Genomic DNA, 25,325 nt, shown 5'->3' with positions numbered 1-25,325 from the left:
ATCGTGGCCTCTCTTGTTGCGGAGCACAGGCTCCAGACGCACAGGCTCAGCAGTTGTGGCTCACGGGCATAGTTGCTCCATGGCATGTGGGATCTTCCCAGACCAGGGCTCGAACCTGTGTCCCCTGCATTAGCAGGCAGATTCTCAACCACTGTGCCACCAGGGAAGCCCCTGACCTATATCTTAATGTGTTTTTTATATCTTTAAAGTATACTTTTCTACTCAAAACCAATTTCTTTTATGTGTGTGTGTGTGTGTGTGTGTGTATGAAACTTAACACTTTGGGGCATACAGACATGTACAGAATGTGGTCCACACTGCTTATCTTATAATAGAGATAAGAGCTGTACTTAAACCAGTGTCCAAAACAGATTCTTTCTTCAGATTAATAAATTGAGAAAGTCTTTGTATAAGTATTACCTCATTTGTATTTGAAAGTTCTGTCTTTTATAATTTGAAAAACAGTATGCTTTAAATATTTAATGTAGAAGAGTGCACAGAATTTAAAAAAAAAAAAGCCCAAACTCCTTTAAAATTAAAATCTCCCACAGTCTTTCCTTTGAGGTAACCACTGTTAGAAATTTGGTGAACAATTTTTCAGACTCTGAAAATGAGATCATATGGTGCCTACTGTTTTGGATTCAAGAGTATATATTTTCTTTTTAAAGATTTATTTTTTCCCTAAAACTGTAGAATTTTAGAGCATAACAAAATAACAAAGTCTTAAAATAGAAGGGAAAAAATTTTAAGCTTTGAGAGGTGAGGGGATTTGCTCAAAGCAACGTATTTGTAGAATTTTGTTACATCCTTCCCATTAAATAAACACAGAGATAAACAAGATCGTACTGTGTGGGACTTCCCCGGTAGTCCAGTGGCTAAGGCCCCGAGCTCCCAATGCCTGGCGCCCGGGTTCGATCCCTGGTCAGGGAACTAGGTCCCACGTGCGCATGGCAACTAAAACCCAGTGCAGCCAAATAAATAAATAAATAGATCATGCTTTGTATTTTAAAGAAGACACAGCCACAGACAGTCCTTGCCCTTCAGGATAGCTTTTGTAACCTTGAATTCGGCTGGATAAAATAGAAGGTCTAGTTCCTTTTAAAAATATATATATAATTTTGTACATATGTGGTGTGAAATCTACTTAAATGTGAAGTCCTTGGTTTTGTTAGTTGTAATTGTTTAGTATTGTGGATCTGGGGGGTTTATGAAAATTTGCCACAACTATTAACCTTAGGTTTTATTTGCTAAAAATTATTTGCAGTTGTATTCATGTGAAAATTTGAAATTCCCTTTAATTTAAAATAATACTTACGTAGATTGCTTGTACTTTAAGCCTTGAAATTTAGTCAAGTGGCCATACAATAACAATTTCATGCCATGATTAGTAGCTAAATGCATTTTGGGAACTGGATAAAATGGCATGCTGTAATGGAGTCTTTGTAATTCTCACCAGTTTGTGGTATGTGGCTTATTTTTATTAAGAGTTTCAGAACTGGGGGCTTCCCTGGTGGCGCAGTGGTTGAGAGTCCGCCTGCCGATGTAGGGGACACGGGTTCGTGCCCCGGTCCGGGAAGATCCCACATGCCGCGGAGCAGCTAGGCCCGTGAGCCATGGCCGCTGAGCCTGCGCGTCCGGAGCCTGTGCTCCGCAACGGGAGAGGCTGCAACAGTGAGAGGCCCACGTATCGCAAAAAAAAAAAAAAAAGTTTCAGAACTTTAGAATGTTGTCCTCTTAAAAATATTACCTTGAGAGACTTTAACAGGTTGTCAGAGTCAAATATTTTTGATTGCCACTTTATGTTCATATTGCTTTTTATAAGTCATATGTTAAAAGATACTCTTAGCAGTAATTGTTGTAAATAGAGTATCTTGATTATAGTTTTATTTTTATTTATTTTTAAATTTTATTTATTTATTTTTAAAAGTTTATTTACTTATTTGGCTCTGCCGGGTCTTAGTTGTGGCACGCAGGATCTTCATTGTGGCATATGGGATCTTTAGTTGCGACATGCATGTGGGATCTAGTTCCCTGACCAGGGATGGAACCTGGGCCCCCAGCACTGGGAGTGCGGAGTCTTAGCCACTGGACCACAAGGGAAGTCCCAGTTTTAGTTTTAAAGAAAGAAAAGGCTGGTTTTGAATCAAATCGTGCATTCTTCTTTTGGGACTCATAAACATTTCTTGTGGACCTTGTGTAGTTACCTCTTTTTCAATCCTGAAACGCATTTGAAAATCAGGTAGAGAAAAAACTTAAGGTTGAAGCTTGTGCAGATTACAGAAAGGTGAGCGCTTTTGGGCCTTTTTTTCACTTTATATGTGATTCTGCTTAGCTTGCTTTTTTGATTTACAGATTGCCAGCAAGTAGGTAAAACTTTCAGGGGCAAACACACTGGTAGCGATGAGAAGTAATAATAGTATGATAGAAGGTTAAGAGATGGGAAAATTATAAAAAAACACACAAGAGCTCAAAAATTTACCATCAAGGGCTATAAGTGTATAGCTCCATGCCTTAGTAGACCCCAGAGGCATTACTATTTTATGGCATAATATGTTTAATTGATGTGCTCATAATGGTGACTCATAAGACATGGTTAAATTGTTTTTCATATCTTTCAAAGAAGTAATTTCTCAAAGGTTAGGTGATGACCCCTTAGTAGATTGTAAAATCACTTTAGTGGGTCATGACAAGCATTTTTAGAAAAAATGAAAAAAATAGAAGATATTACAGTGCATTGCATTTTAAGGGTAAGAATTGTTTTAAGGAACTTCTGTAATGTATATATACTGTGTTGCAATTAAAACTGTAATTTTTCATTGGTGTAGTCAAAGTCACTGATTTAGAGGCACCGAGATGCAGTAAAAGGATTGAGGAAGGGTTTTGGAGTTTTTTTCTACTCTAGGGTTGCCAGATTTAGCAAATAAAAATACAGGATGCCCAGTTAAACTTGAATTTTTTTTTATTTTATTTTTTAAGTATAGTTGATTTACAATGTTGTGTTAGTTTCGGGTGTATGGCACAGTGATTCAGACGTATATATTCTTTTTCAGATTCTTTTCCCTTATAGGTTATTATAGAATATTGAGTATAGTTCCCTGTGCTGTACAGTTGGTCCTTTTTGGTTATCTATTTTATATATAATAGTGTATATAGTTTAAAACTCGTAATTTATTCCCCCCTCTCCCCAACTTGCATTTCTGATAAACGACGACTGATTTTTTGGTATAAATAGGTCCCAAATTGCATGGAACAAAATTATCATTTATCTGAATTTCAAATTTGACTGGGTGTCCTTTATCTGGTAACCCCAGTCTGGGCTAGAATTGGGATTCACCCCCTGGTGACTAAAATTTAAGCTCTGTGAGGGCAGGAACTTCATTTTGTTCACTATTGTATCCCAGTCTCCTGGAACAGTGCTTGGCACTTAGTAAGTGGTCAGATGTTTGAGTGAATGAATGGGCAGGTTACTCTCAGGCTCAGTTTCTGTACCTATTAAAAGGGGGAAATAATACCTTCTTTAAAAAGTGAGATACTAAATTTTTATTACATGTCATTCTTGACACATATTAAGCTCTGAGTATTTTATTTGTTTTGGCACGCCACGCGGCTTGCAGGATCTTAGTTCTCTGACCAGGGATCGAGCCTGGGCCCTTGGCGGTGAAAGCACGCAGTCGTAACCACTGGACCGCCAGGGAATTCCCTCAGTGTTTTAGAATTATACAGATCTGGAGTTGGAGGTGGCTCTGGTGAGTATTTACTTCTCATTCTCTTTACTGATGAGGAAACTAAGGCCACAGAGATTATTTGCCAAAGTTCTCCCATCATCATTGGCTGCATAGCTGGCTTTGGAATCTTGTTCCCTCTTCTTTGTAATATGTTTCTTAAGACTTATTTTCAAAATTTGATACTTATTTAGTAATCTAAGAAAAGATCCACCTGTCCAGAAAAAAATTTTCTAAGTATTTCAATTAGCAAAGGGTCTACTGTGCTATTTTTTTAAATTTATTTATTATTTATTTTTGGCTGTGTTGGGTCTTCATTGCTGCACGCGGGCTTTCTGTAGTTGCGGTGAGCTGGGGACACTCCTAGTTGCAGTGCGCGGTCTTCTTACTGCAGTGGTTCTCTTGTTGTGGAGCACGGGCTCTAGGCACTCGGGCTTCAGTAGTTATGGCATGAGGGCTCAGTAGTTGCGGCATTCAGGCTCAGTAGTTGTGTCTCATGGGCTCCAGAGCACAGGCTCAGTAGCTGTGGCGCATGGGCCTAGCCGTTCCGCGGCATGTGGGATCTTCCTGGACCAGGGCTCGAACCCATGTCCCCTGCATTGGCAGGCAGGTTCCTAACCACTGTGCCACTAGGGAAGTCCCCTACTCTGCTATTTTTTGTTTTCTGTCACATTTAAGTGGAAGAGTGTCTCTTTAGTCCTTTTAACTTAGGAACTTGAATCCAAAATGAAGTTCCTCTGTTTCTACCAGGCATTCCTTTCCTCTGTGACTGTCCTTTCTTAATCTTTAACCTAGCTGGCAAATAGGTTTCACTTTATCTGGTAATTATGATTGATTGTTGTGTTGTTTGAAGGATTCTGAGATTTCATGTTGTTTGGAGGATTCTGAGATTTCGTCTGGCTTTAGAGAAGAGATGTAGATAGAGAAGGGGGTGGGTTGAGTCTTTATCATGGGCACCGGAGGGATTTGCTGACTGTAGCTTAGCAGACTTTCTGATTGGTCTCTTTATGCCTAGACACTTCCTATATACTCTATAGCCATAAAAATCGTCCCCTCCACCCCGCCCCTGGCAAAAAAAAAATCTCCCCCAAACATCTTTCATTGTGTACTGTTTCTATTAAGAAACTTTTAGTGGCTTTCATTACTAGCTGAATCAAATCGAGACTATTCATGAATAGTTTTAGTCAAGTCGCTCCACAGACTGTGCATATACTGTATTCTCCAGAATAAATCAAATTATGTCAATCTAGTCATCTTGTCCTCTTAAGCATAGGTTTTTGAAGGCTTAGCACAGATCTTTTCTTACACAGTCCCTCACCATATTTACCCTAGGAAAATGGGATTCTTCCTGTGCCCCTGTGATTTTTGGCAAGTATCATTCCTGTGGCATTCAATGTACAGTGTGTTTTTTCCCCCATAAATTTATTATTTATTATTTATTTTGGCTGCGTTGGGTTTTTGTTGCTGCACGCGGGCTTTCTCTAGTTGCTGTGAGCGGGGGCTATTCTTCGTTGCAGTGCAGGGCTTCTTATTGCGGTGGCTTCTCTTGTTGCAGAGCACGGCCTCTAGGTGCATGGGCTTCAGTAGTTGTGGCTCACGGGCTCTAGAGCGCAGGCTCAGTAGTTGTGGCGTACTGGCTTAGATGCTCCGTGGCATGTGGGATCTTCCCGGACCAGGGTTCGAACCCATGTCCCCTGCATTAGGCAGGAGAATTCTTAACCACTGCGCCACCAGGGAAGTCCCTCCAATGTACAGTGTCTTGCATTTAAGTGCAGCAGCTCCTCCACTTACAAACTTTCTCAGGATGAACTCTGAGATTAGGAGTAGAGCTACACCACAGATCAAAAGTGGGTTCATCCCACCGACAGATGGCCTTTTTTTTGTTTTTTCCTTTTTTGGGGTGGTTTATGGTCATTTTGCAGTCAACCATTCTTGTCATTTTAAAATTCTCTATGTGTTTACTGTGTTTGAGTTTAGTTTATCGTTGTTAAAGCTGTCATTTTCAAAAAGTGCAGCATCAGTGAGTACTGATAGTGCCAGTCAGAAGAAACAACTTAATTATGGTAGAAATGAGAGATTTTTAAAAATTATAAGTAGTAGGAAAATGATGGCTTGGGATGGGATGAATTATTCTGAAGGACAGAGAGCAAAAAGTACCATGCATATTTAGTCAGTAATAATCAACAAAAGATAAGGAGAATTAGTGGATGAAATGGAAAAACTTGGAAGTTGCAGCTAGTGGTGTTAATTTGGGAGAAGGCTAAAGTAGTTAAAATGCTATTACTGAAATTTTTGTCAAGACCTACAAACAGTGCTACGGGTTCAGAGTACTTTGAATAAAGAGTCTAAGGAATCTCCAGTGACATTGGAAAAGATTATTAAGAGGTTGTCTTTTGGGAGAAGATGCCAAATAGAATGTTCATATATTGGGTCTATAAGCGTTCAAACATCCTCCTGTCCATTTTGGACTTAGGATCACATGGATGTACAGAGGAAACTTTAAAAATTTCATTGTTCAGTGTGCCGTGATTTAGCTTAAATTGCTAGACAGTTACTGTGATAGATTGTATTTTAATTAGACGTATTGAAATATAATTTACAAAAAGTAAAGTTCACCCTTTTTAGTGTATAGTTCTTGAGTTTTGAAAAACGTACAGTCTTATATCACCACCACAATCAGAGTATCATCCCATAAATTTTCCTTGTGCCTCTTTTCAGTCAGTCCCCTTTCTCCAAACCTGGTAATCACCGATCTGTTTCCTAACATTATAGTTTTGTCTTTTCTAGAATGTCATATACATGATATTATACAGTATACAGCCTTTTGTGTTTGGCTTCTCTCATGTAACATAATGCTTTGAGATTCATTCATGTTACTGCATGTTAACAGTATCTTCTTTTTTTCTTGCTGAGTAGTATTCCATTGTGTGCGTGTACAATGTTTGTTTATCAAGTGATGCACTTTTAAGTTGTTAGCAGTTTTGGGCTATTATGAATAATGCTGTGAATATTGATGTACAGGTTTTGTGTGGTCATAACAATTTCATTTCTCTTGATTAAATACCTAGAAATGGAATTGCTATGTTGTATGGCAAATGTTTATTTAAATTTAAAAATAATTGCGAAACTTTGCTAAAGTAACTGATTTCTAATTGCTCTAATTTCTTGGCAACACTTAGTATGCTAGTTTTTAATTTCAGCCGTTCTAGTGACTGTGCAGTGGTATTTCATTGTGGTTTGAATCTGCATTTCCTTATGTCTAATGATATTGAACATCTTTTCATGTGCTTGTTTGCCATTTGTTTATCATCTTTGGTGATGAGAAACTATCAGTATTTGGGGTCTAACTTGTTTGAAAGTAAAGGAGCTTCTGTATTTGCATTGCCTGCCTTCTAGATTTAGAACATCTTGAGGATAGGGACGAGTGCTTTGTACCACTTTGTATACTTAGTAAGTGGTAAATTTTTTATTAACTGCATGAGCACTGGTCTCATTATTAAGCAGACGAGTTTACCCTGCCAAGGAAAAGTTGTCATCTCAAATGGAACATGGCATTTATTTTATAGGCATACCATAGTTAAACTTTTTGAGTACCTCCTGTTTGCCAGGCTCTGGGGACACAGTGGTGAACAAGCCAGATGAGGTCTCTCCCTTCCTGGAGCTTATGTACTAGTAGGGGAGACAGGGCAGAAAGTTCACACCTTTGCTTCCCCTTATTACTAACGCTTAGCATGCTTCTATCTTACACAATATGGCAAATCTTTTAGATGAAGGGAGAAAACTTACTGCTTTATCAGAAGATAGGTCCTCTTATGAGAGTAGTCTAGTATGTTGCTAAGGTTCTTATTCCTTTCAGTGCTTTTGGGATAGCTACTCACTAGTCATAGAAGTCAGTATGTTAGAGAAGCCTCCTGGTCTAAGCTTGTGAAAGCTGACTAGGGTCATAATTGAAAGGGAGAGGGAAAACTGTATTTGAGTGGACCCACCATGAGCTTGTTCTGCTAGGGCATATACATACATTTTACATATATATAATATATATACATTCTTTCTCATTTGATTATCACACAGTCCTGTTAGATAATCTGTTGCCCCATCCCGTTTTACCCATGAGGGAGCTAAGGCCCAGAGACGATAAGTGACCTGTTTTAACGTTACTCAGCTAGAAAGTGGCAGAGATGGAATGACTTACTATTGTTGTATTTAGGATCTCTGAAAAGGTGTATGCAAGTGAGAACAGAAGAAAACTGGTGATGGATTTAAGGAATGTTACAATTAGTTTTTTACTTTAATTGACCAGAAACCTGAGTCACTAGCTTCCCTGGGTGAAGGAATGTAAGTCAACAGGCTCCTTAGGATGAAAAGTGGAAAAGAAAATGAGGAACTTGCATTTGTGACAGATAAGGAATTTAGTTATTCATAGTCTGTGAATGTTACATAGGAAGTCTGCATTAGTTTTAACCCAATCTAAAAGGTTAGAGAATAAATGAGAATTCTTATTTATTACTAATACCTTTTTTCCTGTGTAAAACATGTTAGAAAAAACTAGCATTTCTGAGCCAAGTAGAAGCCATTTTTCTGAAGAAAAAAGTTTAGATATGTATGTATGATGTGAAAACAATTTATGGAGAGCTTTCTGTTTATATAATGATGGTTACCATTTATTTTGTGCCTGTTAGGTTTCAGGAACTGTGCCAAGTGCATTACTTATATATCCTTTAATCCTTACAACAGCCCAGCCTGTCAGGTTGGTAGTGCCATATCTATTTTAAAGATGAGGGAATGGCACTTCAGAGAAATTAAGGAACTTGCCCAGGGTCAAAGGGCTAGGAAGTGATGAAGCTGAGATTCTAACCCTGTAAGACTTCAGAGCTTTTGCTTTTTAGTAACTGTGCTCCACTGCTTCTAGTTAAGCTCTATGGCAAAACTAAAGCAGATAAAAATCAATGAAGAAAACAATTCAGTCATTATTGTGAGCCATAAAATGGCTTCCACTACCCATGCCTTAATCCTGGCAGTTCTATTTATAAATGAATCTGGTTCCAAAAGCTTAAGATTTTTATTTTAAAATTTGTAAACAGTGTTATAAATGGTGGCTAGTTTTCTGCACCTATTTTATCAGATAGTTGTTACGCATAATTAATTTGAACTAAGGAGTAGCATACTATATTGTAGGTTAAGAAGGCATTTTTGGCTTGATCTAAGAATTCCAACACCACTTAATGATGTTTCTGTAGGAGAATTAGAGTGCTAGAACCCACTTCTCTACTCTCCCTTTCTTAGTCAAGTTGGAGGCTATATAGCCCTGGGGCTAGAAAAACACACTGAATAAGACTTATGCAGCACACATTAGTCCTCCAAAGAGAAGGGATTAAATAGTTGAAGAAATGATTCCTATATTTTGTGGCTTTAGGGAAGTTCCTGGCTATGCTGCAGTTATTTCTATGGGCCAAACAATCATGTTAGGCAATCATACATTTTATTTGTTTTTTTAAAATATTTATTTATTTATTTATTATTTTGGCTGTGCTGGGTCTTAGTTGCAGCATGTGGACTCTTAGTTGCGGCATGTGGGATCTAGTTCCCTGACCAGGGATCGTACCTGGTCCCCCTGCATTGGGAGTGCAGAGTCTCACCCACTGGGCCACCAGGGAAGTCCCCATTTTATTCTTAACTTTTGCAACACATTAATTGTGCCCACCTGTTTAACCTAGCCTTCCTTTTGCTATTAGATTTAAACTCTACTTTTTTTGGGTAACCCCTCTGCTCAAAAATCATCCTATTCCCAAGCCTAAGGTCCTTTTCACTCTCAAGGCTTTCCATGATCTAACCCAGGGGTTGGCAGATGTCTTCTGTAAAGAGCCAAATAATAAATCTTTTAGGCCTTGCAGGCCACATGTAGTTTTTTTGCATATTCTTCTATTTAAAAAAAAACAACTCTTTAAATGTAAAAAGCATTCTTAGCTCTGAGCTATATAAAAACAGGCCACAGGACCATGGACATTTGCCAACCCCATTTTATCTTTCCGGTCATGTTTTCCATCAACTGTTCAAAACATGACCTCCATTTAAATCAACATGGTCTCCTTTTCTCATTGCCTCTGCAGGTATCAAACTCAGCCTCTACTGCCTGCCTGCCTGCTCTTCCATCAGTATTCTCCTTTTCCACATCTTCATACTTATCCTTTAAGATCTAGTTCAGATCTTCCATGAAGCTAATTCTCATTTATTTTTCTTTTTATTAACTCTTGGTAGAACTTAGCTTGTCCCATATGTTAGCTTTCTTATTTGAGAACATGTTCCATGTTTTTTCATAGTAGCTTGCTATAAACTACAAGAATAAAAAGATTCACATTTTCCCTCAAACAATTTTCTGGTGAATGTCTAAAGTTACTATTTCTTTTCACAAGACAGTGTTCCTTCTATGTGGCATCCTATACTCCTCCCCCAAATCTGAATTTTAGAATTGGAAGCTAGCATTTGAGATCATCATGACTCATCCTCTTTATTTTGGACAGGAGCAGGAACTTTAAATGACTTGTCCAGAGTCACACACAATTTATTTAGCACCCTAGGCCTTTTCTTACTTAGTGGCTTACAGCAGGTTATTTCACTTGTGCTTGAGTTTCTTCCTCTGTGAAATGGGGGTGATGAGGATTAAATGAATTATATGTGTAAATTGCTTAAATCAATGCTTGGCATGTGGTAAGTGCTCAGTAACTTTCAGCTGTTACTGTTAGCATGTTTGGAAATCAGTAAAGGGCTTCCCTGGTGGTGCAGTGGTTAAGAATCTGCCTGCCTAATGCAGGGGACACGAGTTCGATCCCTGGTCCGGGAAGATTCCACGTGCTGCGGAGCAACTAGGCCTGTGCCCCTCAACTACTGAGCCTGCGCTCTAGAGCCCATGGGCCACAACTACTGAGCACACGTGCCACAACTACTGGAGCCCATGTACCTAGAGCCCGTGCTCCGCAACAAGAGGAGCCACTGCAGTGAGAAGCCTGTGCACTGCAATGAAGAGTAGCCCCTGCTCGCCACAACTAGAGAAAAGCCCGCGCGCAGCAATGAAGACCCAATGCAGCCAAAAATAAGTTAAAAAAAAGAAAATCAGTAAAAACTACCTGAGCAAATTAAGGCTGAAAACTGCTTGTTGGTGGGTTTGGGGTAATGCTATATTAGTAGACACAGTTTAGCATTTTGTTGAGCTTGTATGCATACTGTTGATTAATTCAGTAAACGTTTGAAGCTATCAGAATGGGATAGTTAAAAGATGAATGAAGCATCTCTGCTTCCAAGTTAACCAGTGAGTGTAGTGGGGGAGGGCAGGATGCAGGTAGTATAAACTGGTAGTACTGAGAAGCGAGTAAGTGACTGCTTTGGGTGGGTGGTGAAGAAAGTGGTGAGTATTGAGATGGATCTTAAGAAATGATAAGCAGTTTCCAATGAGGCCATGGAAGAGAAGAGGAAGTTCCAGGCAGGGAGAAGTTTGTGCCAAATTACAGAGATGCTTGTGAACATGGTTGTGGGTTGAAAAATTTGCTTCACAGTGTGGTAGAAGAATTGGAGGAAGTAAGTATTGAAAGCAGGGAGACAGGTTTGGAAGCCCTTGTAGTTAGAGAAGAAACGAAGTGAGCTTGAAATAAATGCTAAAGAGAATATTTTTAATAAGAATTTTTTAATAGAAATTTCAACATAGATAAAAATAGAACAGTTTAATGAGCCTATGTATCTGTCACTCACTTTCAGCCATTATCAGTGAGTGATTCATCTTGTTTCCCCTTATTCCCCTCTTCCCCATTACCACTTGTAGTCTTTTGAAGGGGAGTGAAGTTGTTTTGAGGCCCCAGGAAAGATTAATGACCAGTGGGTAAAACCATTGGGAGAGAGAGTAGAGTTCACTATAAGGAAGCACTCTTGGTGTATTAGAGGGGATGGATGCTTTGGAAGGTAGATAGCACCTACTTCTGGAGAAGCTCAAAGAGAGGACTGGAACTGCACTGTCCAGTATGGTAGCCACTATCCATCCACATCTGGCTATTTACATTAAAAAAAATTTTTTTTAATGTGGCCCACATTTTAAATTTGGTTAATTTATTTTTGCCTGCACCACACGGCATGCAGGATCTTAGTCCCCCCACCCCACCCCAGGGATCCAACCCGTGCCCCCTGCAGTGGAAGCATGGAGTCTTAACCACTGGACCTCCAGGGAAGTCCTGCTATTTACATTTAGAATTAAGTTAATTAAAATTTTTTAAAAATCAGCTCCTCAGTCACACTAGCCATATTTCAAGTGCTCAGCCACCACATGTGCCTAGTGGCTACCATATTGGGCAACATGATTATAGAACTTTTTTTTTTTTTTTTTGTGCAGTATGCGGGCCTCTCACTGTTGTGGCCTCTCCCGTTGCGGAGCACAGGCTCCAGACGCGCAGGCTCAGCGGCCATGGCTTACGGGCCCAGCCGCTCTGCGGCACGTGGGATCCTCCCGGACCGGGGCACGAACCCGTGTCCCCAGCATCGGCAGGCGGACTCTCAGCCACTGCGCCACCAGGGAAGCCCCTAGAACTCTTTTTTTTTTTAAAATTCATTATAGAAAGTTCTGTTGGACAGCACTGGACTTGAGCACCCAGGATTCCTTTTTATCCGAGTCTTCTGGAGCTTTTGGTATGTCTAGGTCACATCTAATTGTGCATGACTTTATGGCCAAGCCCCCTTATCCCTTCCTCGAAGTAAAACTTCATTTGAAGAGTTGTCCCTGCCCCCCCCCTCGCTGCACAATTCTAGTGTGTGCTGTAATATGAGGAAAGTAATTGTATTAGCTAACAATTATTAAGCAGTTAATAACGTGCCAGGCATTGTTCTTAAGCCAAGTTGTCTATATGGAATATCATTTAATTTTCACAACCTAATGAGAAGGTATTATTATTATTTTTTTGAGAACGTACTATTTTTGTCACCATTTTGTAGATCTTGAAATTAAGGCACAAAGAGCTGAAGTCATGAGGTTAAGGTCACAGAGCTAGGAAGTGATAGGGCCAGAATTTGAACCCAAGGAGTTTGCAGCAAACTGAAATAAGTTCTTGTGGGGATGGTTCTTGAAACATTGATTCTAGATGATTATGTGGCTGCATTAATTTGGCGGTTGTTCTGTGTGAATTTAGAGTTGCCAGCCCTCAGTTTGCTAAAAAAACTCTAGCTTTTTACTAGGTTTGGGTTGTCATGACCTGCTCCCTACTGCCATCTTGTTTGACTCATCTTTTCAGTGAGGAAGTATTCAATAAGTATTAGTTATAGAATTTCCCTTTCTAATAAAAAGACTGAAATGGGAAGAACAAAATGACTCACCTAATTGAGTTAACTTTAAGAACTGGAATTAGATTTCTAGTTTTTAGTTAATTGTCCTTTCTTTTGACAGCTGTAGTTTTTCTGTACTATAAAGAGAAATTGAATTAGTCAATATTTGTCATAATTCACATAAATTATACTACATACTTAATTTATTCAACAATTCAGAGTACTTACTTTGTGCCAGGCTCTGTTCTTAAGCCCTGGGCACTCAGTGGTGAATGAGACAGAAGTGTTTGCCCTCATGAGGTATATATTCTGGAGGTGAGGGATGGACAGAGACAGAAAGAAAATAAAGGAACATGTAATAAACAAAATTTCAGGGTTTTTTTTTTGTTGTTTTTGTTTTGCGGTACGTGGACCTCTCACTGTTGTAGCCTCTCCCGTTGCGGAGCACAGGCTCCAGACGCGCTGGCTTAGCGGCCATGGCTCACGGGCCCAGCAGCTCTGCAGCACGTGGGATCTTCCCGGACCGGGCACGAACCCGTGTCCCCTGCATCGGCAGGCGGACTCTCAACCACTGCACCACCAGGGAAGCCCAAAATTTCAGTTATTAAGTGCTGTAATATACTAAGTATTAGTTACTTAAGTACTAAAGCAGAGTGATATAATAGTAGTTGGGGAGCTACTTTTGATGGGTGGGTCTGGGTAAGCCGCTCTGAGGAGGTGACATCTAAGTAACAAGAAGCAGTCAGCCATGTGAATATTTGGGGGAACAACATTATTACAACTCTATTGGAAGGGAGTTTGAGGTATATAGTATTCTTACTATGCCAAAGAGTATCAGTTGTATCCGTACAAGTAGTCTGGTTCTAGAAATTTGGATCAATGTAGTATTTTGGGTATTTGTCACCCAGGCTTGTTCAAATAGTTGTAGAAAATGGTGAATGACATGTATAGGTGCTGTGTTGAAAAGTGGTGATGAATGACCAGAATGGTGAAAAATGAAAAAGTAAACAGTTTTTCAATTACATTGCCTGTTGGCAGTACCAGTAGAAATTGCATGCCCTTTGCATTTTAGTATGCTCTCTGGTGTCCTAGTGCTTTCAGTTTCCCTTAGTCAGGGAATGTCTGAAATCTTTATAATTTATCCACAGTCCCTTCTTACTTGTTTCTTTTGCTCTCGGTGTATTGATGATGTCCTTTGCAGCAAAAAAGTTTTAAATCTTGATCTCAAGTCCCGTTTATCTATTTTTTCATCTGTAGTTTGTGCTTTTAGTGTCATATCTAAGAATCCATTGCCAAATCCATTGAAGATTTATTCTCATGTTTTTTGCCTTAAGAATTCTATAGTTTTAGCTCTTACATTTACATCTTTAATCCATTTTGAGTTAATTTTTATATATGATATGCAGTAGGGGTCCAGATACATTCTTTTGCAGGTGGATATCCAGTTGTCCCAGCACTATTTGTGAAAATACTAATCTTTCCCCATTGAATTGTCCTGGCACTTTTCTCAAAAATCAGTTGACCATAAATGTAAGAGTTTATTTCTGGACAGTTAATGCTATTTCATTGATCTGTATGTATGTCCTTATGCCATTACCATACTGTCTTGATTACTCTAGCCTCCCTAGATTATTTTGAAGCAATTCCTGACATCATGACATTTCTTCTGTAAATATTTCAGTATAGTATCTAAGAGAATGGAAACCATTATCACATTTTAAAAAATTAACATTAATTCCTTAGTATTTTTTAATGTCCTATTAGTTCAGGTTTTCCCTTTTTTGTCTCTTAAAAGAAAAACAAGGGCTTCCCTGGTGGCGCAGTGGTTGAGAGTCCGCCTGCCGGTGCAGGGGACACGGGTTCGTGCCCCGGCCTGGGAGGATCCCACGTGCCACGGAGCGGCTGGGCCCGTGAGCCATGGCCGCTGAGGCTGCACGTCCGGAGCCTGTGCCCCGCAGCAGGAGAGGCCACAACAGTGAGAGGCCCGCGTACTGGGAAAACAAAACAAAACAAAACTCCTTTACTGAGGTATAATTAACACAGTAAAGTTCACCAATTTTAAGTTATAATATGAATTTTAACTTCACATTTATTTGGTTATAATTTACATACCATCAATTTCAATTTTTTTTAATACTATATTTATTTATTTATTTTTGGCTGTGTTTGGCTGTGTTTGTCGTTGCGGTGCATGGGCTTCTCACTGCAGTGGCTTCTCTTGTTGCAGAGCACGGGCTCTAGGTTTGCAGGGTACAGAAGTTGCAGCATTGCAGGCTCAGTAGTTGCAGCACGTGGGCCCTAGAGTACAGGCTCAGTAGTTGTGGCGCACGGGCTTAGTTGCCCTGTGGCATGTGGGATCTTCCTAGACCAGGGATCGAACCTGTGTCCCCTGCATTGGCAGGTGGATTCTTAACCACTGCACCACCAGGGAAGTCCCTCAATTTTTTTTTTTTTTTTTAAGTTTAAGTTTTAGGGTTTCTTTGGATCTGCCTTTAGTTTGGGGGGTGTGTGGCAGGTTTTTTGAGGTATAATTTACATACAGTAAACTCATCTTGTTTAGTGTAAAGTCCTTTTAGTTTTGACAAATGTGTATAGTCATGTTGTCAATAACACAATTAAGATATACTACCCTATAAAGTTCCCTCTTGTGCCTTTATATTAATTAAATCCCCTCCCTTGACCCTCAGCCCTTAGAATCGTTCATCTGATTTCTACATCTGTAGTGCCTTTCCAGAATGTTATGTAGATGGAATCATGGATTATGTAGCTTTTGGTGTGTGGCTTCTGCTTAGTCAGTAAGCACAGTGCTTTTGAAATTCATCCATGTTGTGTGTAGCATGTATCAGTAATTTGTAACTTTATAACCGAGAAGTATTCCATTGTTAAGGATATGCTACCACAGTTCGTGTATTCATTCACTAGGTAGTGGACATTTGGGTTGTTTTCAGTTTTTGGTTATTATGAATAAACTAGCTACTAACATTCATATTCATTCCTCTTGTATAATTACCTAGGAATGGGGTTGCTGGATTTTAAAAGTATGTTAAACTTTATAACATACTGCCAAACTCTTTTCCAAAGTGGCTGTACTATTTTCCATTTCCACCAGCAGTGTATGAGAGTTTCAGCTTCTTGGTATCCTCACTAGCAGTTGGTGTTTTCAGTCTTTAATTTTACCCAGTAAATCTTATTTGGTTAAATGACTGTATAAGACTTTTTTTCCCATTTATTGGGCTATTTGTCTTTTTAAAAAATATTTATTTATGGCTGTGTTGGGTCTTTGTTACTGCATACGGACTTCCTCTAGTTGTGGAGAGCAGGGGCTGTTCTTCATTGTGGTGCATGGGCTTATTATTCTCTTGATGCAGAGCATAGGCTGTAGGCACACTGGCTTCGGTAGTTGTGGCTCGTGGGCTCTAGAGCACAGACTCAGTAGTTGTGGTGCACGGGCTTAGTTGCTCTGCGGCATGTGGGATCTTCCCGGACCAGGGATCGAACCCGTGACCCCTGCATTGGCAGGCGGATTCTTAACCACTGTGCCACCAGGGAAGTCCGGGCTATTTGTCTTATTAATAAGCTTTCTGTATAGTCTGGATAGAAGTCCATTATCAGACATATTTTGCAAATACTTCCTTGTCTGGGGATTGGCTTTTTATTTTCCTAACAGTGTCTTTAAAAATTTTTTTTATTGGAGTATAGGTTTTTTTTTTTAATACCGATAACATACATTTTACCATCCAAACCATTTTTTAAAAAAATATATTTATTTATTTGGCTGTGCCGTGTCTTAGTTGCGGCACTCGGAATCTTCATTGCTGCATGGGGATCTTTTAGTTGTGGCGTGTGGTATCTTTAGTTGTGGCCTGCAAACTCTTAGTTTCGGCATGTGGAATCTAGTTCCCTGCCCAGGGATCAAACCCAGGCCCTCTGCATTGGGAGTGTGGAGTCTTAGCCACTGTACCACCAGGGAAGTACCCCGGAGTATAGTTGATTTACAATGTTGTGTTAGTGTCAGGTGTACAGCGAAGTGAATCAGTTATATTGAATACATATACATATATCCACTCTTTTTTAGATTCTTTTCCCATATAGGCCATTACTTAACAGTGTCTTTAAAAGCACAGAATATTTTAAAATTTGATGAAGTCTGACTTGTCAGTTTTTTGCTTTTATGGTTTATATTTTTTCTGTCTTCTCTGAAACCTTTGCCTAACCCGAGATCATAAAGATTTACAACTACCATATGATCCAACAGTTCCACTTCTAGGCATTTATCCAAAGAAAATGAAAACACTTGAAAAGATACATGTACCACCTGGTCATTGCAGCATTATTTACAATAGCCAAGATAAGGAAACAATCTAAGTGAAATATATGTATACAATGGACTATTACTCAGTCATAAAAGAGAACGAAATGTTGCCGTTTGCAACAACATGGATGGACCTCAAGAGTGTATTGCTAAGTGCAGTAAGTCAGACACAGAAAGACAGATATTGTAGGATCTCTCATATATGTGGTTATCTTTAAAAAAACAAACTAAAAAACCAAGCTCATAGATACAGAGAGCAGATTGATGATGGCCATAGGCAGGGGGTGGGGGGGTTGGGAGAAATTTTTTTTTTAACTTTTATTTAAACCTTTTATGATTAGGTCATTGATCCATTTCGAGTTAGCCTTGCTAAGCTTTCTTCTAGTAGGGTTTTTTTGGTAGATTCTCTGCATAATAATCATGTTGTCTTTTATTAAAGACAGTTTTCCTTCTTCTTGTCCAAACATTGTGCCTTTTATTTCTTTTTCTTACATTATTACGTAAGCTAGAAACTCCAGTTCGAGTGTCTCATCATTTTATTTTTCTTTTACAATTTGTTCTAATGAGGGCTCACATGAGATTCACAAGTTGTTTGCTATGTCTCAGGTCTATTTTAATCTACAGTTTACCTTACCTCTTCATCATTTTATGCTGGGTGCTTTTGATTTGGTGGTCACTACAAAGTTCTTGTCTTTCTGGAACTTGCTCATAGTATTGTCATCAAATGTACATTAGTAAAATACCTTGATTTTTTTTTCCCCCAAACAGGTGAATCAACCTCAATTGAATTGCATTGTAAAACCTAAAAATAATTAAACGAGAGCAAGAGTACTTTCATGACATTTCTCAATTATGTGTACATTAAACTTTCGTGGAAAGTATATAGTGCTAGTAAGTTTCTTGTAGAAGTACTAGTTTGTGTAAAACAGCAGTAGGCTTTATTATTTTTTTTAATTAATTTATTTAGGCTGTGCTGGGTCTTCATTGTGGCGCTCGGGCTTCTCCAGTTGCAGTGCAACGGCTGCAGAGCTCGCAGGCTTAGTTGCAGTATCGTGGGCTCTAAGTTCCCCGACCAGGGATCGAACCTGGGGCCCCTGCATTGGGAGTGTGGGGTCTTAACCACTGGACCACCAGGGAAATCCCCAGTAGACTTTATTTTTAGATTGCACTTATTGACATTGCAGCCACATTTTTTCAGTTCAGAGGTCAGCAAATTCTGCTTGTAATGGCCCAGATATTTTAGGCTTTATGAGCCGTGTAACTTCTCTATTGCATATTGTTCTTGGCTTTTTTTTTTTTTTTAACGCTTTAAGAACTTAAAACCATATTCACTCAAAGCCCAGACAAAAACAGGTTTGTGGGCTGTAGTTTGCTGATGCTTGATTTAGAGAATTATTACAGATGGTCCCTGACTTAGGACGGTGTGAAAGCAATAAGCGTTCAGTAGACACCCTATTTCGAATTTTGAATTTTGATCTTTTCCCAGATTAGCTTTATGTGGTATGATACTCTCTCATGATGTTGGTCAGTGGCAGCGAGCTGCAACCACATGATTATGAGTGGTAAGCACTTACAACCATTCTGTACCCATATAATCACAATGGTTTTCACTTTCAGGACAGTGTTCAGTAAGTTACATGAAATCTTCAACACTTTATTATAAAATAGGCTTTGTGTTAGATGGTTGTACCCAACTGTAGACTAATGTAAGTGCTCTGAGCACATTTAAGGTAGGCTAGGCTAAGCTATGATGATCGGTAGTTTAGGTATATACATGTATTTTCCACTTTCAGCTTACACCACGGGTTTATCAGGACATAATCCCATCATGAGTTGAGGAAGATCTTTACTTTGAAAGCTTTCATGTTCATTTTTTTCTTTCTTCTTTGACTGGGCTTGTTAATTCATTAAATATTTATTGTGTATTATCATATGTGAGGCACAGTTCCTCTGTGCTAATTTTGGTAGATGGTAGAAAGATGGACAAGATCCTGTCTGCCAGTCTTGGTTATTTAGCTTTCATTTCATCCACGAGCTCCTGACCGAGGCCACAAATGGGTTTTGAAATCCAGGAGTTTCTTTGGCTATGTGATGTGCCTTTTGGGATGGCATCTGCTCTGGTACCTTCTAATTTTCTCAAAGGCGTTGGCTGCTGACCTCACGGTTTTCTCTAGTGTGGGGCTCTGACTCCCTGGAGGAGCCATCATTATCTGCTTTGCACAAAAGCACCATGTTGTCAGGTGATGGCCCTGAGTTGTGGGTATATGATAGGTTTACTGGTAACTATAATGCCGAGCAGATTATGCTAAATTCCAGTCTAGAGAGTTGAAGAGAGCACCATGTATTTGATTGGTATGGCATAATCCAAGGGAGGCTTCTTGAAAAGGTGGCATTTAAGACTGGGCAAGTTTTTTTATTACAAAAATTTAAAGATACTTTAGACAAGTAGATAGAAGTTAATGAATCATTCACAGTTCCTAATTTTAAAAAATTTTGTTTATAAATGACTTTAGAGTTATAGAAAAGTTGCAACAATTGTACAAAGAATTCTTCTATACTCTTCACGTATATTCTTCAAGGAACTTTTCACTGCATTTTTTTCATTTTCTTTCTCATTAAAATTAATATATATGTATATAATTAATATAAAATTTAAATAGTTTTATTAAACATATGAGAGACATGGTGCCCCTTAGTTCTAAATACTTCAGAGTGTATTTCCGAATAACAAGGATATTCTCTTACAAAACCACAGTACAATTGTCAAAATAAGGAAATTAATATTGTGCCAAATTATTATCTGTTGACCTTATTCAGATTTTACTAATTGGTCTTCTAATGTTCTTTACAGACCCCAGCCCCCGCAAAAAAAAAATCTGGTCTAAGAACCAGTCCAGGTTTATATGTTACATTCAGTTGTCATGTCTTGTTGGTCTCCTTTAATCTGAAGTAGTTCCTTAATCTTTCGTGATTTGACACTCTGATATTGCAGGTTATTTTGTAGAATGTCCCTCAGCTAGGGTTTGTCTGATGTTTCCTCATGATTAGATTCAGTTTATACATTTTTGGCGAGAATACTGCAGAAGTGATGCATGTGTTCTCATTGCCTGAGAGGAGGTGAATGATGTACCTTTATCCCATTGCTCATGCTGTTAACTTTGGTCACTTGATTAGGATGGTGCTGGGCTCCTTTTCTATAAAGTTATTTTTCACTTTGTCATTAATCAGTATCTTGTGACGAGTTGCTTTGTGATTATGTAAATATCCTGTTTCTACTTTACTAGATTAGCATCCATTTGGTGATTTTTGCCTGAAACAGTTATTACTGTGGTGGTTACCAAATGGTATCCTTCTAATTCCATCATTCCTTCTACATTTATTAGTTGGAGTTGTTCATTAGTTTATTAGTTCAGTTGTCAGGTTGATAGTATGACAAGGAAATGGAGCATGAGACAACTCTCTAGGTGAAGGAGCAGGGCTCTGGGTCAGTATGGTACAGATAATTTCTGTAAAGAGTTCATCTCCAGTGGCCCAGGACTTATGTGAAAATGGCACACAGAGTCCAGTTGGAATGCTTCTTCCTTCTTCCTGATGAGTTGACCTTTTTATCATTATAAAATATTCCTCTTTATCTCCAGTGATTTTTTTTTGTTGTTTTAAAGCCTATGTTGTCTGATATTAGTATACCCACTCTAGCTTTCTTGTTTGCATGCTATGTCTTTTTCCATCTTTTTACTTTCAATCTATTTATATCTTTCAGTCTAAAGTATCTCTTTTATAGACGGTTTGTAGTTGATTTTTTTTTTTTTTAAATCAAGTAAGCCTATGTTAAGCAATGATTTTACCAATTTACTCTCAGTTGCCTTTGACCACAGTCTGCACTATTTTTGAGAGCACCCTTAGGCATGAACTTCTCTACGCACTGTTGCAAATGAATTTCATTTGGAGCTTACCTTTTTTTAAAAATTTTATTTTTTTATGTTTGTTTGTTTATGGCCCCTGTGTGGCTTACAGGATCTTAGTTCCCTGACCAGGGATCGAACTCGGGCCCTTGGCAGTGAAAGTGCAGAGTCCTAACCACTGGACCGCCATGGAATTCTCTGTTTTTTTTTAATTGTGGTAAAATATACATAATGCGAAAGTTACTGTTTTAACCATTTTTAAATGTGTGGTTCACTGTAGTTAAGTACATTCCAGTTGTTGTACTAGTACCACCTCTATTAAGTTCTAAAACATTTTCACCCCCAAAGGAAGCCCTATACACATTAAGCATTTGCTTCTAATTCCAACAGCCCCCCAGCCCCTGGGATCTACCATTCTACTTTCTATTTCTATGAATTTGAGTCCTCTGTGTATCTTACATAAGTAGAATCATGTAATAGTTGTCCTTTTGTATATGTCTTATTTCACTTTGCATGTCTTCAAGGTTCATTCATGTTGTAGCATGTATCAGAACTTCATTTAAGACTGAATAATATTCCATTGTATGGATGGTACCACATTGTGTTTATACATTCGTCAGTGGACATTTGGTTTTTTCCCACCTTTTGCCTTTTGTGAATAAAGCTGCGATGAACATTGGTGTACAAATATATGTTAAAATCTCTGCTTCCAATTATTTTGGGTATACATTCAGAAGTGAGATTCCTGGATCATATGGTAATTCTATGTTTAGTTTTTGAGGAACTGCCATACTATTTTTCACAGTAGCTGCACAGTTTTGCATTCCTAGAAACAGTGTACAAGAGTTCCAGTTTCTCCACATTTTTGTCAACACTTGTTATTTTCTGTTTATAATAGCCATTGTTTGTTTATAATAGCCATCGTAGCTCATTGTGGTTTTGATTTGAATTTTCCTAATTACTAGTGTGATTTGAGCATCTTTTCATGTACTTATTGGCCAACTGTATAAACTTCTTTGGAGAAATGTCTGTTCAAGTCTTTTGCCCATTTTTGAACTGAGTTGTATGTTTTTTTTTGATGTCGAGTTGTAGGAGTTTTTTTTTTTTTTTTTGCGGTACGCGGGTCTCTCACTGTTGTGGCCTCTCCCGTTGTGGAGCACAGGCTCCGGACGCGCAGGCTCAGCGGCCATGGCTCACGGGCCTAGCTGCTCTGCGGCATGTTGGATCTTTCCGGACCGGGGCACGAACCCATGTCCCCTGCATCAGCAGGCGGACTCTCAACCACTGCGCCACCAGGGAAAGTCCTGTAGGAGTTCTTTATGTATTCTAGATATTAACCCGTTATGAGATATATGCAGGTATTTTCTACTGTTCTGTGGGTTGTCTTTTTACACTCTTGATACTGTTTTTTGCACAAAAGTTTTTAATTTTGATGAAATTCTTTTTATACATATTTTTTCTTATGTTGTATGCCTTTGGTGTCACAGTTAATAAATTATTGCCAAATTCAAGGCCATGAAGATTTTCCCTTTTTTTTTTTCCCTAAGAGTTTCATAGTTTTAGCTCTTAGCTCTTAAATTTAGGTCTTTGGCTCCTTTTTTTTTGGGGGGGGGTGCTGCGTTGGGTCTTAGCTGCGGCAGGTGGGATCTTTCATTGCAGCGTGCAGGCTTCTATGTAATTGTGGTGCATGGGCTACGTTGCCCCGCAGCATGTGGGATCTTGGTTCCCTGACCAGGGCTCAAACCCGTGGCCCCTGCATTGGATGGTGGATTCTTAACCACTGGACCACCAGAGAAGTCCCCAGTATCATTTGTTGAAGAGACCTTCCTTTGAATGACCTTGACCCCCTTGTTAATAATCAATTGCCCGTAAATATGAGGGTTTATTTCTGGGCTCTGTATTCTATGCCATTGGTTTTTATGTCTGTCCTTAGGCCAAGACCACACTGTTTCAATTACTGTAGCTTTGTGATGAGTTTTGAAATTGGGAAGCCACACTTTGCTTTTGATTTTTGTGTATCTTTAAATGTTATAATAATTTTTCCTGCACATTTTGTTTTCTTCACATGCCATTATTTGTTGAAGGAACTGTCATCTCTTAAGTGAAATTTACCACATCCTGGATTTTACGGACTTGTAACCTTATGGTATCAGTTAACTTACTCTTCTACCCAATGTTCCCTCTAAACTGGTAGATAAATACACTTGATTAAATCCAGGCTTCCATTGTGTCATATTTGAAGGCTTTTTTTTTTTTTTGACTTAAGGAAATTGTAAAAAGCAAGAAGAATGATATAATGAACCCCTGCACACCCATCACCTGGCTTCAGCAGTTACCAACTCATGCCAGTCTTTTTTCATTTATAACCCCGTCTATTTTCTCCCTCCTGTATTATTTTGAAGCAATATGAACTCTTTATTATTATTTTTGTAAATTTCTTTATATTAATTTGACTGGCATTTTGATTCACATTTTAACCTCATGTTCAGTGGTTACTGGAAATTTAGAATCCTGGATATTGTTGTTTTGCTAAATCTGATCTGTCACATTATAGGTATATTTAGGACTAGGATATGACCTTAGCTTTTTTTGAGAGTCTTTTTTTTTTTTTAACTGTATGAAATATTAGAATGCTTTTCCTGAAATACTAAAGGAAAAGAGTAAAAGTCAAGCATAATCTCAGTGGATCCAAAAAAGAAAAAAACAAGAATGAACGTGGGCTTTACCAGTTTCAGAGAATGTTACTGTGGTATGCTAACATTCCCTTTGGGTGTCCACCCACCTGGTAGATTAGTGGAAATCAGTGGTTTCTATACTGATTTTGTACGTTTATACCACTCTGAGTCTTTTATTTTCCTTACTGACCAGTTCTACTAAGTAAACTGGATTGATTCAAAGATACAACTGTACAATCAATAAAAAAATAATGTGACTTCTGTAACGGAGTTTTATGTTTTAAATTTTTTCGCGGGCCTCTCTCTGTTGTGGCCTCTCCTGTTATGGAGCACAGGCTCCGGACGCGCAGGCTCAGCAGCCGTGGCTCACGGGCCTAGCCACTCCACGGCATGTGGAATCTTCCCGGACCGGGGCACGAACCCATGTCCCCTGCATCGGCAGGCGGACTCTCAACCACTGCACCACCAGGGAAGCCCATATTTTAAATTCTTTTAAATAGCATTGTGGGGATGCTGCATAAGTTTAAGGGCACTTAATTCGTGTCATTTGTTTAAGTCTTTTAACTGTGGCATCACAGCAACCACTAGGATAAGATAAAATGGCAAGACTTAGCCATTTTTTAGTCTTTGACGGGACTTCCCTGGTGGTCCAGTGGCTAAGACTCCACGCTCCCAATGCAGGGGGCCAGGGTTCAATCTCTCGTCAGGGAACTAGATCCCACATGCCGCAAGTAAGAGTTCGTACGCCACAACTAAAGATCCCACACGCGGCAACGAAGATCCCACACGCCACAACTAAGACCCAGCGCAGCCAAACAACAAACAAATAAATAAAATCTGTTTGTCTTTGGCTGCAGACTACAAATAAATAGAAAAACAGTACATTCAAATGGTATTTAAAAGATGTAGAAATTGGGTTAGGCTTTATTGTCAAGTTCATTCCTTGTGATACAATGTCAGAAAGGCAACATAATCTAGAAATGAAAAGTCTATACTTCGGATCACCTGGTTTAAATAGCAGCTCTGCTGCTCTTGAACTGGATGATTTTGGTCAAGATATTTAGCTGCTAAGGTACAGTTTCCTTACCTGTAAAGTAGGGGAGAGATTTGACATAATGCTTATCATAGTGTCTGGTTTGTCATGTTTTATAAATGATAAATTATTGGTCATATTCCTTAAGAATAAGGAATTTATCTGTGCTGTGTGAGAGGTAGAATGTTAGAAGTGGAAGGAATCTCAGGTGATTTGATTGAAGACATTATTTTCTGTCTTCTTTTCTTTTTTTTTTGGCCGTGCCACACGGCGTGTGGGATATTCCCGACCAGGGATTGAACCTGCGCCCCCTGCTTTGGGAGCACGGACTCTTAACCACTGGACCACCAGGGAAGTCCAAAGACATTACTTTCTAGATGAGAGAAG

At 39.0% G+C, this 25,325-nt stretch overlaps 1 protein-coding gene across 19 annotated transcripts in view; it reads left to right on the top strand.

Annotated features, from left to right (window-relative positions):
• Positions 1 to 25,325, top strand: part of ATXN2 (ataxin 2) — a 136,998-nt gene that overhangs the window by 6,662 nt on the left and 105,011 nt on the right. The window contains exon 1 of one of the 19 annotated variants that reach the window (XM_022597875.3): positions 1 to 25,325. This exon is cut by the window's left edge and continues 6,112 nt beyond it. The exons of the other annotated variants lie outside the window; for them this stretch is intronic. The gene's annotated coding sequence lies outside the window, so the exon portion shown is untranslated. 19 annotated transcript variants of the gene reach the window in all.

Source organism: Delphinapterus leucas, chromosome 14 (assembly GCF_059928025.1).
Source record: "Delphinapterus leucas isolate spDelLeu-1000000601 "Yukka" chromosome 14, BTC_Dleu_Yukka2, whole genome shotgun sequence".
Taxonomy (NCBI): Eukaryota; Metazoa; Chordata; class Mammalia; order Artiodactyla; family Monodontidae; genus Delphinapterus; species Delphinapterus leucas.
The sequence above is the reverse complement of the archived record's forward strand: the minus strand, read 5'-3'. Positions and strand labels throughout refer to the sequence as shown.